Source organism: Haematobia irritans, chromosome 2 (genome assembly GCF_050003625.1).
Source record: "Haematobia irritans isolate KBUSLIRL chromosome 2, ASM5000362v1, whole genome shotgun sequence".
Taxonomy (NCBI): Eukaryota; Metazoa; Arthropoda; class Insecta; order Diptera; family Muscidae; genus Haematobia; species Haematobia irritans.
This window is the reverse complement of record NC_134398.1, coordinates 98,889,789-98,905,491: the sequence shown is the minus strand read 5'-3', so window position 1 is coordinate 98,905,491 and position 15,703 is coordinate 98,889,789. Positions and strand designations below refer to the sequence as shown.

The 15,703-nt window shown below is 33.8% G+C and overlaps 1 protein-coding gene across 2 annotated transcripts in view; it reads right to left on the bottom strand.

Annotated features, from left to right (window-relative positions):
* The window catches only part of Ptpa (Phosphotyrosyl phosphatase activator), a 49,765-nt gene that overhangs the window by 11,246 nt on the left and 22,816 nt on the right, over positions 1–15,703 (bottom strand). The window lies entirely within an intron of this gene.

Sequence of the window (15,703 nt, the reverse complement as noted above, 5' to 3'; positions counted from 1 at the left end):
CAAAATCAAGTTTTAATTGAACAAAATTAAATTCGAATTATTCTGTTTACTTTCAGAAAGACTAATTTAGCTTACAGGCTGGTAATCTAGGCGCATCTACATATTAGAAGGAACATGCTGATATGGTTATTATGATATGGAAGATAATGATTTATATAGTTTATTTGTTTACCTATAGTTGTTATTGATAGTAATTGTATGTGTAAGTTATGTTAGAGCAAAACACTCAAATGACAAGAACCAAATTTATTTGTCTATTGCATAATTCAAAAAATAATAAAATATTGAATATATTTTATAAGAAACACATATTTTCTTTTATTTCAAATAAAATTAAATACGATTTTGGGGGTGCAATATATACATTTTTTGATTTAAATTTATAGCCAATTTCAATTAATTATTTAATTGAATGAATCAGATAGTTGATTGATTTTTGTCGCAAAATTAATTAAAATTTTAATTGATTCAATTAAAACTGCGATTGAATTTTATGTTAAAAATCAATCACGTTTTTAATTGATTCAATCACACAATTAATTGATTCCGTGACAAAAGTCAATAAAATTTTTAATTGAAAATCGTGTTGTTTTTCAATCAAAATGGGTGATTGATACTATCATTTTCGTGATTGAAGACATTTCAATTAAAAAAATGATTGAATCCGCGATTTTCGTGATTGAAATCAAAAAAAAAATTTTTGTGTATATACCAAAATTTTGTTTCTAAAAGATATTTTTGTGAAATATATTCATATAAGAAAGAAATTTCTTATATAAATGTTTATAAGAAACTTTTTTATATAGGTTAGGTTAAAGTGGCAGCCCGATTAAGTTTCAAGCTCACTTAGACTATTCAGTCCATTGTGATACCACATTAACTAAAAGTACCTATTACATATGGGCACTTCTAGTTTAAACCGCTGAACCTTCCCGATTATATCCTTCTGTTGCACCAACCAAAATTCGCTTACACCTTACGCAAAAAGCAGCACACTCACACAAGAGGCGTTTAATTGATTCCTTTTCATCCGCATCCTGACAGCTCATACAGTAGTCATTATACTTCGCGCCAATAGTTTTTGCAAAATCGCCTATTAGGCAGCGACCCGTTATAGCAGATATCTGGAGTGAAATCTGACGTCTTGAGAACACTAGCATATCTAGTGTGCGGTTTAAGTTTAAATAGGGCCATATTTGCTTGGTGTCGTTACACCGAAAAAAGTTTACTATTTTTTATGAAAAATGAACTAACCCATAGTAAGAATGACCATGATTTGGCGCCAAAGATTTTTTTCATTTAGATAAGTTCCTGATTTTCTTATAAATTAGTTCATGTATTGCATCGTATTTTAGTTCATTGTTACTATGCTGTGGGAAGAATATACTTAAACTCATTCAAAATATTCCTGCTATCCGGAAAAATGAACAATTTTTTGGGAAACCTGTATTAAGAAATTGGTTTGAAATAAACTGTTTGTCAGTATAATTTTCAAAAAAGTAGAGAAATTGAGGAATCAAAGGTACAACAAGCCTGTATACAACTAAGAAATTTTTCGTACAAAACAAGTCAATTGTCTATAACCACCAGTATTTTATTTCAAAAAATTATTATTATATTACACAAAACTATGGCTTATGATATACAATAAAGGAAATATTTTTATTCGTACGTACGTCGTAATTGCTTCTTCAAAAGAGTAATATTCTATGTTATTAGGACTAAACTAATTAATTTAAATTTCCATGTTTTCTATCCATATGAAAGATATATGTGGCATAAGTTGCTATATTCATTGAATTGTTGTCCAATTTCATCGATTTGGCTAACTTTTGTTGGGCGGATTTGTCTTATAAGCATCTGAAATTGCAAAGTTATATATTTTCAAGAGTATTTCCTAGAGCCATTAAGGAGATCAGCTTAGTTAGCATTAAACAGCAAGAATATTCAAAAAAAAAATACCATTACAAGACCTGTCTACCTGCAAGTGAAAATAATTATTTTTAATAAATTGAAATTTTGGTTTTATTAAAAACGGACAAAATACGGTTTATAGAAAAACTTACCACATTGAAAAATCCATCCAGTATGTACATTATTGGAATCATATCCATGGACTAATGGGACGTTTTTGAAATTATTCTCAGAATATATTTGAAATAAAAAATATTATAAAATTAGACATAATTTCCACTTGTCAGTATAGCATTTAGTATTTAAGGAGGATATTAAGTTCGAGTTTAGAGGCTAAAATCGCAATTTTATGATAAGTTTTCTTTAATAATCCATTATACAAACATAATCTTTATAAAAAACTTGGTTTGGGCTATTCTCCATCAAGTTATATTTAAATTTGTATCGAAAACGTATAATTTTATATTTTTCTTAGTGATTTATTTTTAATTTTAGCGGCTAAACTCGAACTTAGTACTCACCTGTAGGAATTGCCGTAGCATAAAAAATATAGATTCAAAAAAATGGTTGCATCTCCAACCTGTGACCCAGATGTAGAATAAATATAGATCATCCTATTACCACTCATGTTGTATATTTTTATGTAAATCAATTAAAAATCCGCACTAATTTTAAACTGTTAACAGAAATATACAGTTCCTTAATCTGTTATTTGTTTTTATCAATAAAAGGCGTTTTCGATTTCTCTAACATCACATCATTCACTTCTCAGTTTCTAAAATGCTTCGAAATAAATGTGTTTTCATTAATAAATACCAATACCGCACGTACAATTTTGCAAAATTAAAACCACGTGTGCACTTCATAAATTCATCAACAGAACTGAATGCAGCAATAAAACTCAAAAACACAAATAGTCATAAAGGATACATACCTGCCGTAAAGAAGAACAACTCCACACACACACGATCCCTTTCTGATCTCGCTATTGCAAGAAAACAACTCTCACAAAAGATACCAACAAGACACAAGGAACATTCCATTGTCTCTAGAATCAAAACAACCAACAACAGTATAAATGACGCAATAACAAACACAAACAATCATACGAGATATACACAAAATGTCTCTAAAAATTCCCTCACATGATGCACTCACATTTTCCAGTAGCAACTTTATTGATTAGTTGGAATTCTATATATAAGTTAAGGTAAAATATATACCAAATCTATGAGGAATCTATAAAAAATTATATACACCCGTCAAGGATTATATTAACTACTTTTTATTCTACTTTATCTAAAATTTTCAATGTGAGTAAAAACACTCCAACATATAATAAAAAGGGATATAATCTGTAGGTAGCCATCGTACGAATCGGTAATGTCGTCAAGTTAATTTTTACTACAACATTTTTTTCCCATACAAAATGTTTTCTTAGTAAATTGTCCACATTTCGTAGTAAGATTTTTATATTGCCCATTTATTTTTATAATAGAATCAACGATGCATTAACTACTGTGTTGGAAATTTATTTAAAGAAAAATCCTTCCCATATCGTAGTTTGTGAACTAAAAATCATTTACTGAATTTTTATAAGTTTTCCTTTAGCTAAGTTAATTTTCGTTGTGGTTACGAAAAATGAACTATATTACAGTAAATTTGTTGAACTATGTGAAAGTTAAAATGGCTCTTAAATTTACAAGACACTTTTTTTCTGTGTACAACCGTTGTAATTCTCCCATCGAACATTTGCCATCATAACAGCCTTCTCACCCGGTAAGAGCTCGCAGGTAGCCAGGCATAATAACAGATTCTAGTTCCCCTGGAATATGTAAGGTAGTTCCTAACCTTGCTAACTCATCCGTTCGCAGTTTCCTAGTATGTTTCTAGGGCCAGACACCCACATTAGGTGAATATTGTACTGCTCAGCCATCTCGTTGAGAGATTTGCGGCAGTCGATGGCCGTTTTCGAATTAAGGAACATAGAATCCAACTGCTAGAGCTACATTTTTTTATTTATTTATTGCTTGATTTCGTAAAGCTAGTACAACAAGATCTTAAATCTAATAATTGCAAGTACCAGCTTATCATATTTCAAATGTTATATGTAGCAAACAAAATAAAAATTTATAAATTATAACATAATATAATAAAAAAGTGTGTAAAAATAAAAATTTTTAATTAAAAACAATATATATTATTTTCTTTAAGTAAATGTTTTAAATATTTCTTTTGTCCACACCTGTACTCAACTATTATTTTCCCTGTAACTTCAATTTAGAAATATTGGCAACGCAATGTTATTCTTTTGTTTCCACTTTCTATCGTGTATTGTTCTTTGCTTTGTTGTTGATTTATATTTGTTGTTGATTATATGAGCGAGTACAAAATCAACCAGTAAGGAAAGTCTAAAGTCGGGCGGGGCCGACTATATTATACCCTGCACCACTTTGTAGATCTAAATTTTCGATACCATATCACATCCGTCAAATGTGTTGGGGGCTATATATAAAGGTTTGTCCCAAATACATACATTTAAATATCACTCGATCTGGAAGAATTTGATAGACTTCTACAAAATCTATAGACTCAAAATTTAAGTCGGCTAATGCACTAGGGTGGAACACAATGTTAGTAAAAAACTATGGGAAACGTTTAAATCTTAAGCAATCTTAAGGAAACTTCGAAAAAGTTTATTTATGATTTATCGCTCGATATATATGTATTATATATGTATTATATATATGTATTATATATCAGCTACTTCTTTGATCCTTACAAACTGTGTGGTCCGCTGTTCGAATCCCCGTCCGGCAAAAGGTAAAATTAAAATAAAACAAGTATATACGGCCGTAAGTTCGGCCAGGCCGAATCTTATGTACCCTCCACCATGGATTGCGTAGGAACTTCTGCTAAAGGCTGTCATCCACAATCGAATTACTTGGGTTGCGGTAACACTTGCCGATGGCAAAGTATCGTAAAACTTTTTAACACTGTCTTCTAAATTGTAAGTTAGCCCATACGGGGTATATATTAAACAAAAAAAGGCCGATTAAATACGTATATAATATAGTTTGACAAAATTTTCTATAGAAATGAAAACTTGACAAAATTTTCTATAGAAATGAAATTTTGACAAAATTTTCTATAGAAATAAAAACTTAACAAAATTTTCTATAGAAATAAAATGTTGACAAAATTTTCTATGGAAGTAAAATGTTGACAAAATTTTGTATAGAAATAAAATGTTGACAAAATTTTCTACAGAAATAAATTTTTTACAAAATTTTCTATAAAAATAAAATTTTGACAAAACTTTCTATGGAAATAAAATTTTGACAAACATTTCTATAGAAATAAACGTTTGACAAAACTTTCTATAGAAATGAAATTTTGACACAACTTTCTATAGTAATAAAATTTGACAAAATTTTCTATGGAAATAAAGTTTTGGTAGATTATTTTTGGCGATATGGACCAATTTTTGTATAATAAGTCATCGGCTATATATAACTAAAGACCGATATTGACCAATTTTTACATGGCTGTTAGAGGCCATATATTGACAAAATGTACCAAATTTCAACCGCATCGGATGACTTTTGCTATATATAATTATGGACCGATATGGACCAATTTTTGCACGGTTGTTAGATACCATATACTAACACCATGTACCAAATTTCAACTGGATCGGATGAATTTCGCTCCTCCAAGAGGCTCCTGAGGTCAAATCTGGGGATCGGTTTATATGGGAGCTATATATAATTATGAACCGATATGGACCAATTTTTGCATGGTTGTTAGAGACTACATACTAACACCACGTACTAAATTTCAATTGGATCGGATGAATTTTGCTCCTCCAAGAGGCTCCGGAGTTCAAATCTGGGGGTCGGTTTATATAGGAGCTATATATAATTATGAACCGATATGGACCAATTTTTGCATGGTTGTTAGAGGCCGTATACTAACATCAGGTACCAAATTTCAACAGGATCGGATGAATTTTGCCCCTCCAAGAGGCTCCGGAGGTCAAATCTGGGGATCGGTTTATATGGGGGCTATATATAATTATGGACCGATATGGACCAATTTTTGCATGGTTGTTAGAGACCGTATACTAACATCAGGTACCACATTTTAACCGGATCGGATGAATTTTTCCCCTCCAAGAGGCTCCGGAGGTCAAATCTGGGGATCGGTTTATATGGGGGCTATGTATAATTATGGACCGACATGGACCAATTTTTGCATGGGTGGTAGAGACCGTATACTAAGACCACGTACTAAATTTCAACCGGATCGGATGAATTTTGCTCCTCCAAGAGGCTCCGGAGGTCAAATCTGGGGATCGGTTTATATGGGAGCTATATATAATTATGGACCGATATGGACAAATTTTTGCTGGGTTGTTAGAGGCCGTATACTAACATCAGGTACCAAATTTCAACCGGATCGGATGAATTTTGCTGCTCCGGGAGGCTCCCCAAACCAAATTTGGGGATCGGTTTATATGGGGGCTATACGTAAACGTGGTCCGATATGGCCGATTTTCAATACCATCCGACCTACATCAATAACAACTACTTGTGCCAAGTTTCAAGTCGATAGCTTGTTTCGTTCGGAAGTTAGCGTGATTTCCACAGACGGACGGACAGACGGACAGACGGACGGACATGCTTAGATCGACTCAGAATTTCACCACGACCCAGAATATATATACTTTATGGGGTCTTAGAGCAATATTTCGATGTGTTACAAACGGAATGACAAAGTTAATATACCCCCATCCTATGGTGGAGGGTATAAAAATCATACAATTGAATAATTTCTTCTACAATGTTTGTATTACAGAAAAAGGTGCTAAGAACTAAAAAATCTCGTGGAAGTGAGAAAGATGTGGGGGAATATACAATTGGGCAGAAACAAAATTTTGAGCATTCAGGTCGAAAACCTATGTTGTTAGCACCTATATTACCTGTTTATTTTCATAATTCATTATGATTGTAAATATATAAATAAATAAATAAAATTTTGAGAATTTTTTTAAGCATATAATAATTTTGGGTGCAAAATGCTTCGAAACGTATTATATGTTCATATAATAACATATTGTTTTTTGGAAGACAACATTATTGAATTTGGATGAAAAAGTACAAAATGTTTGGAACTTAGACTACCCAAACATATATTGTTTAGACCAATATGCTTTCAAACATATTATATATTGGAAGAGATCAAACATATAAATGTTTGGGCAATACCCAAAAATGTATATGCTTGAAGCAAAATATGTTTGGGAGTATATGTTACAGAAGCGATTTTTTGTGAGCGTGTGGGAGCTATATCTAAATCTGAACCGATTTCAACCAAATTTGGCACGCATAGCTACAATGCTAATTCTACTCCCTGTGCAAAATTTCAACTAAATCGGAGTTAAAAATTGGCCTCTGTGGTCATATGAGTGTAAATCGGGCGAAAGCTTTATATGGGAGATATATCCAAATCTGAACCGATTTCAAGCAAATTTGGCACGCATAGTTACAACGCTAATTCTACTCCCTATGCAAAATTTCAACTAAATCGGAGCAAAAATTGGCCTCTGTGGGCAAATGAGTGTAAATCGGGCGAAAGCTATATATGGGAGCTATATCTAAATCTGAACCGATTTTGCTGATATTTTGCAAATTTTTCGAGACTCATAAAATATTCGGATGTACGGAATTTGAGGAAGATCGGTTGATATACACGCCAATTATGACCAGATCGGTGAAAAATATATATGGCAGCTATATCTAAATCTGAACCAATTTTTTCCAAAATCAATAGGGATCGTCTTTGAGCCGAAACAGGACCCTATACCAAATTTTAGGACAATCGGACTAAAACTGCGAGCTGTACTTTGCACACAAAAATACATCAACAGACAGACGGACATCGCTAAATCGACTCAGAATTTAATTCTAAGCCGATCCGTATACTAAAAGTTTGGTCTATGATTACTCCTTCTTGGCGTTACATACAAATGCACAAACTTATTATACCCTGTACCACAGTAGTGGTGAAGGGTATAAAAAGTAGGTCACTTGCATTTTAACCAACGAACGAAGAGGAGTGGAAACAAAGGCTTAACATTACGCCGCGTGCATAATTAATTTTGTTTAGTTTGTAATCGAAAAGAAAATTTGTGAAATATACCAAAGGAAAATAAAATCCACGGAAAATAGAATCCTCCTGTGATTTATTTAAAAAGGAAAATCAATCAACCTTCATGTTTATTGTGTGGTGTTACCGGTTTGCTATTAAAGAAGCGAGTAAGCGCAAAGGCAAAGGCAAAGGTTACTGACCTATCCCAATAAACACAGGATGAGCGTTTTTCAAATGCAACAACTTTTCAGTTTGATGGTAAATATAATTTTCAACATAAATTCAACTTGACTTGAAATAGCTCATCTTCAATACATCTTCAAATTGTTTTCGAATTACTTCCAATTTGCCAAAATGTTGACGAAATCTTTGAAAAGGTGTTGAAGATAATATGAGAAAACTTTGACAAAACACTACCCTAAAATGCAACGAAAAAACCATGTGGTTTTCAATACTTATTTGTGCAACGAAGTTCGTGGTCAATTACAAGAAATAAAAAAAATGGAAAATTTTAGACAAATAACCAAATAGTTTATAAAAATAGTGAAAATAAAACTTTAAAACTTTCAGTTTAAATAATTCATATGCTATTATCGGTTTAAAATGGATATTTTGTGAATTCCTTCTGTTGGAAATCAATTCTAACACACGGTCCAGTACGTTCCTAATTTCAAATTGCCCCCATGTTAATAAATTTTAATGCTATTTTATGACACCAAAAGGAAGGAAATCGAATTATCAATGCAAAAGTGTTTACTAATAATATTTAAGATATTTAAAGTTTTTTGTTTTTTGTTTTTTTTTTTTTTGTTCTTATTTGTTGATATGTTTAATAAGATTATTATTTATCCATTCGTACCCAGCAAAAACTAGGTAACCACATCTCATTACAATTGACATTACCAGGAGTAAAGCTGTCATTACACGTTGCATTACATTGCGGCGAGTTATAATGACTAACTTGTAATGACAAAAATAAATACTTCTCGGTAATTTTCGAATTGTTATTCTCATATTTTTAGGCAGTTGTAGTTAATATAAGTATTCACATAATCGAGCACTTACATAAAAAATCAAAAAGAATATGTAATGTAACGGTAATTCTGAAGATTTTTCCGTTAAGAATTTTTTATCACAAATATTTCATAATAATTGTGTTTAATGACATTATCATATTATGTTTTAAATAAACATAATATGATAATAATCCAAAATGCGCTTAAACTAAATTTCAATTTTTTTTTGTTATGTTCAATTATTTAAAATCTTAAAATTATATTAAAATTTATATTAATACTAAGTATAATTCTAATAATAATTTCAAATCATTTGTATTGCCAAATACCAGCTAGTACTGTAATTTATAAGATATCAAATCTTGTTGTACTAGTTTTACAATAATAAATAAATAAATCAAATGCCATTTGCCTTATAAAAAAGAGACTTAAAATCCACTTTTAGTAGATTTCGAACCTTATGTGAATTGGCTATTGGATATATTATAACGTAATTCACGAATCCAACTCCCTTAAACAACCTACATTTATTTCTATTTTAAGTGTGGCATTAATTTGAGTGTAATCGTATTTAGATTATTTATTAGATTTTTTGTTTATTTATACAATATTCTATTTCGATTCAGTAGTTCTCCTATTACAGCACCACTCGCCATATTTTGATCCATTGTAATCGGCGATAGAAATCAATATTTTCGAGATTTGGTTGCCTGAGACTATAAGTGGCTATTTTGCAAGCTTTGTCATATAAGTCATTACATATTAGGTGATTATATGCTTTAAATGCACTACTTATTTTATGGCCGAAAGTATGCCTGGGGAGAAGTACTTTCCTCCTAGGACATGCGTATGTAAATGTAATCCGAAACGATGCCAATTAATAAGTGGTTATTAATTTTTAAATAGGCTTACCTACAAGATTACCGGGTAATGAGAGTTTTTGCTGGGTATTGTAGTGTACTATGTAGTGTAGTGTATTATTATATATTTTATTTTGATGAAAATGGATAAATTATACAAAATTCATAGAATTTTGGATTTGACTTTCAATTTGAAGTGGGGATATCATTCATACAAATTTAGGTTGAAAAGTATTTGCAACAATGTTAATTTTGAATTTGACTCGCATCGAAAATTGTTTGACAAATTATTGAGTAGCGATGCATTTCAATTTGAGGATAACACTTGAGATATTATTGCTAATGTGTTGAATTTCAGTGTTGAGGGTAATGTCTGTTTTTTGTTGAGAACGCGATTTTCTCAACAATTTCTCAACTTGAATTTTACCCTAATCCTTTGAAAAAATGTTTGCAAAATTATTGAAATATAGCATTTTTCAAACGTTTGTGTTTATTGGGATTGGGATAAAATTGAAAGTGAAATCAACCAACCAAATATACTGGTACGTTCCTGTCACGTTGATACGCACATCAACATCTTTTTTGAACAAATTAGCATTGCTTATAGTTTGTAAACGCGATGGTAAGGAGTTCCAAAGACGAAAACTAAATATAAAGAGTTGTCTCTCTGATATCAATGGCTTGATTCGTGGGTGTATTACTTTTAGTCCTCTGTTTAATCGGACAAAACGAATACAGTTGTAAAGGTGCTGAGGTTCTTTAGTGTAAATTATTTTATGTAGTTGTGTCAGACATTTCACTTTCAAAAGATTATCGAACGTAATATTAAATAGTTAAAAGTTTAAATCGTCTGCGTATGCCACCACTTCTGTCCTTACTTTTTCTAGAAAAACCAGAAGATTGTTTATAGCAACATAACAAAGAATAGGTGATAGAACTCCTCCTTTGGGAGTGCCTCTGTTCACATATCTTTGTTTGTTTGCTTGTCCTAGTGTGGCTGAAATACGTCGCTTCATTAGAAATTGGTCTAACAGCCTAAGTACACCTGGATCAACATTCAGAGTTATCAGTCCATTTAATATAGAGCTCGGATAGACGTTATTGAATGGCCCTTCGATGTCTAGAAACGCCACGATTATGTATTCATTGAACGATAGTGAGCCTTCAATAAAGCTGACTAGTTCATGCAATGCGGTCTCAGAAGACCTGCCCTTCGAGTATGCATGCTGTCGTTTCGAGAGTAAAGGCATGGTTATGCATCTAAAAATGTAGCGTAGCCCTAGCGTAACGGCAACGTATAATTTTTTGGCAATTAGCCTAAATGAAAAAAACGTAGCATATGATCGGCAAGTTAATAAAGAAGCTATCAAAAAGAGGCACAAAAGATATTGATTTGTTTAAAATTCAAAATGAACTGGAGTGATATAGAAGTGAATCTAAGTCTTTTAAACTTGTGGAGACTATATATAAAAAATCAGAAGTGTAAAACTCGTCGAAAAAGAAGGTGGTCTGGTCGCCCAATCAATAGAGATTGGAATTTTCCACATAAATAACAAAAACTACATGATGATGAACATTTCTTCAAACATACTCGTATGAGTAAAGAAGTTTTCAATTTATTGCTTTTTTGGAAAGTCGGTATTCTGCACTGAATTTATTATAAATGCATTCATGCGACTGCACGCATAATATCAATTTCTCTTCATCCATTTTAACCGAACACAGCACATTTGTATGTTTTAATTAACTATATTTTCACTAAACACCTTTTTCCATATTCTTTCAATTGATGACGCTTGTTTTTTTTTTTTTTTTTTTTGATCAGCTGATACGACAACGACACGCCAACTTTTGTTATTTCTGAATCATACGACACGTCTACATTGTGGAAACGTTGGGTAATCGTTTGTATAGGCTGTCGTATATCAAAAACAAACAGCTGACACGCCTAGCTACGCTTACGTCCCGTTTTTGGATGCATAACCAGGCCTTAAACTTGAATCGACGCTAGTTCTAAGATAAATATCTATCATCCTCTCCAGACTCATAAGTAGGAATGAGGATAAGCTGATTGGCCGGAAATTTTTCACACTCAAGTGATAGGGTTTTCCCGCTTTAGGTATGAAAACGACTTTTTTCCACTTTTCTGGAATATATGGTAAGTTTATACATCCTTTATATATCACCGTCAACCAAAGGACAATTCTACGAGTCACTGCTTGTAACTCCGCCGGAGTAATTCCATCAGGTCCGGAGGATTTGAATGGCCCAAAACTGTTTAAAGTCCATTTTATTTTAGATTCCGATACAATTTCCTCGATAGGAAACAAAGGCCTGCACAATTGGGATTCCGATTACACTCGAATACTTCAGAACATTGCTTTATTGGGTTCTATTTGTTCTGGTTCACAATTTGCAAGGTTTATATTTTACTCGTTTGAAAAATGGACAATGAAGTTACTACTCGAATTGTGTGGCGTGTGCTTGAAGTAATTGCTTCTGTATTCGATGCAGAGGTTTGATAGGAAATGACCGCTGGGCCTCTGATGCACCGCCAGAACATGGTTTAACCGTCTGATTTTCTGAAAATGTGTGTCCAAAAGTACCTCCAATGTCTCCTCACTGGACGTTGTCCAATTGCCCTCCGATGTTTTAATGAAACCTGGAGCGGAGTTAGTGGATGCTAGTGCCTTCCGTTGTCGGAAAGCCTCGGACGTATTTTCAATCCTGCTACAGTAATCATTCCAAGATTTATGCTGAGCCCTTCCCAGTTCTCGTTTATATCCTCTTAGATTCATCTTGTAAGTGTTCCAATCCTCCGCAGCTCTTGTGGACTTCGCTTTGTTAAAGAGCTTCTTGCAGGATTTCCTCATATTACTTAACTCCGTAGACCACCATGGCGGTCGATTTTCCCCCTTGCTTTCCCCTAGGGCATACAGCTTTTAGTGATATGTTGAAGGCCTTTGAAATCCGCTCCACTGTTTGTTCGATATCCTGCATGGATTATTTCAGCAAGTGGCCGGAGGTTTATGCAATTCCAAACCAAGAGGCAAAAACAATTGTGGATGTTGTCGACCGAAACTGGATATGTCGCTACGGGGTACCGTCCGGCCAAGGTTCTATTCGGAACGGAATTGAAGTTGCCTGGAGATTTTATATTGGGCGCTAAACCTAATGAGCTCGCCATGGAACAGTAACGACATACCAAACACATTTGGCGAAGTTCACGAATCGGTGCGCATCAAAATAAAAATGGTCAGCAACAGGAGAAGGCGAGATATGATCTGTAGCGAACACTGAGGGCTTCAAAGAAGGACAACTGGTTCTGCTATTCAACCCGCAACCAAAGAAAGGATTATGCCCTAAACTATAAACAAGACCCATATAAAATCATCAAGAAGATCAATTATGTGGTCTGTCGCATTCCAGAAGAATGACAGCCCAAGGTCAAAGGTGAAAGTTGAACATCTTGAACGTTTGGCTCCTTACGGAACGGATACTGTGCCTATTCGGGACGAACAGACTTAGGCGGGAGGCAGTGTTACGAATTTCATATTTCTACATTTAAGTGTATTTAAATTAGTTTCCGTTAATTTAAAATTTCAAATTGTAACGATAAAATTACGTCATCACTTGTTAGAATCATCTTTATTTTCTAGTACCTTTCTAAACATCATTTGTGTTCTTACCCCCATATTCATAAAAGTTTACGTAAACTTTAAACCTACTATTACCATACAAATTCCTTCGATAAACTGTCGGTAAATTATTATGAATATAGGCATTAGTTTCTTAATCGTCCGTATATAAACAGAGGGCAGAGGGAGCTAGTCAGTTTGGAGAAGATTCTCGGTCTGATGTATATATACCGACAATATAATTTGGACAAATTTATAGAGCAATGGTTAACATTCCCGTGGTGCAATGGTTAGCATGACCGCCTTGCATACACAAGGTCGTGGGTTCGATTCCTGCTTCGACCGAACACCAATAAGTTTTTCAGCGGTGGAGTATACCACCTCTGTAATGCTGGTGACATTTCTGAGTGTTTCGAAGCTTCTCTAAGTGGTTTCACTGCAATGTGGAGCGCCGTTCGGACTCGGCTATAAAAAGGAGGTCCCTTGTCATTGAGCTTAACATGGAATCGGGCAGCACTCAGTGTTAAGAGAGAAGTTCGCCACTGTGGTATCACAATGGACTGAATAGTCTAAGTGAGCTTGATATATCGGGCTGCAACCTAACCTAAACTAACCTAGAGCAGATGGGACAATAGCGCATGGAGTACCACAACCACCGTTACGATTTTTGAAATCCGGTGAAATCCGAAATACCGAATCATGTCCTAAGAAAAACAAACGAGGCCTTGGGAAACGTCAGGGCAATCCCGATTTTGAAACCTGGAGAGGACCCCACATGTCCTAACTCTTACCGGCCATTATCACTCCTTTCGAGTTTGGGCAAAGTATTTGAAATAATAATACTTGAGAAACTTAATGAACATATCGATGAGGCTAATGTCTTGGGTGATGGACAATAGGGCTTTAGAAGGGGTATGTCGACAACGCATGCACTGGTCATGATTAATGAAAAAATCACCGAAGGGTACTGTGATGTATAAGATTTATCTAACAGACATACCTCAACCCCATGGAGATGATATGTTGCTAATCTACGCGGATAATATCCTAGTAGCTGCAATCCATACTAGGGCCAGGACTGCGGCTCGACGTCTGGAGCAATATCTAAATATTCGTAATGAATATTCCATTAAATGGCGCCTACGACTAAACATAGAGAAATGCCAGTCGACCATCCTCAAAGGCAATAGAAAGGGGCTATATCGTAACGCCAAAAGATTTCAACCTAAAATAACAATATGAGGCCAACTTGTGGAGAATGAAGAAAGCATCAAATATCTTTGGGTTGTGCTCCAGGAAAGCATGAGATTTACAAAACATATTGATGAGGTCCTGAGAAGAGTAAGGCACTCAGTAAGAGAGGACAATGAGAGGAGGACTTGAGTAGGAAAGTGAAACTTACCATTTATAAACAAATTGTGCGACCGACGTTGTCATATGCGTTACCAGCCTGGGCCATGATTTCATCGCATCAAATGGAAATATTGAGAATATTTGAGCGGAGCATGCTGACATACTGCCTGGACCTTAGAAAAAGACAAAGAGCTGACGGGACGTTTATATTTCACAGCAAAATCGACTTATGATTGAACAGGCCAATAGACACTTTCGAAGATATACCGATCTCATGATTCTAGATCATCTGTTAGACAGGCCCCATTATGAAAACATACTAAGGACTAAAAGCTATCTGTCTCCAATGTGTCTCCCACACCTCGAAGACGATTAAAGAAGATATAATACAATAGGCTTAGCGGACCTGGTGTATACATTATGTTGTTATGTATATACGTTTTGTATCATTTTATTCCCATTATAAATAGTCCCTGTAAATATTTCCCTTAGTTTAAGTACACACAAAAAAATTATCACCAACATTTTTTCAATTAAACACTTAATTGAATTTGGAAACGGATTCAATTCGGAAATAATTTTCAATTACAAACGTGATTGAATTTTTTTTCCGTTTCCAATTACATATGTGATTGATCCAATCACCTTTGTGATTGAAACTGAATAATTTTGAGCAATGGAAAGAGCGAAAAGAGAACAAGAGAATGGGTATTTATTCAACAATGTATGATGGAGAGATCAGTCTGTGGAAGTAACTCGTAACGAACGG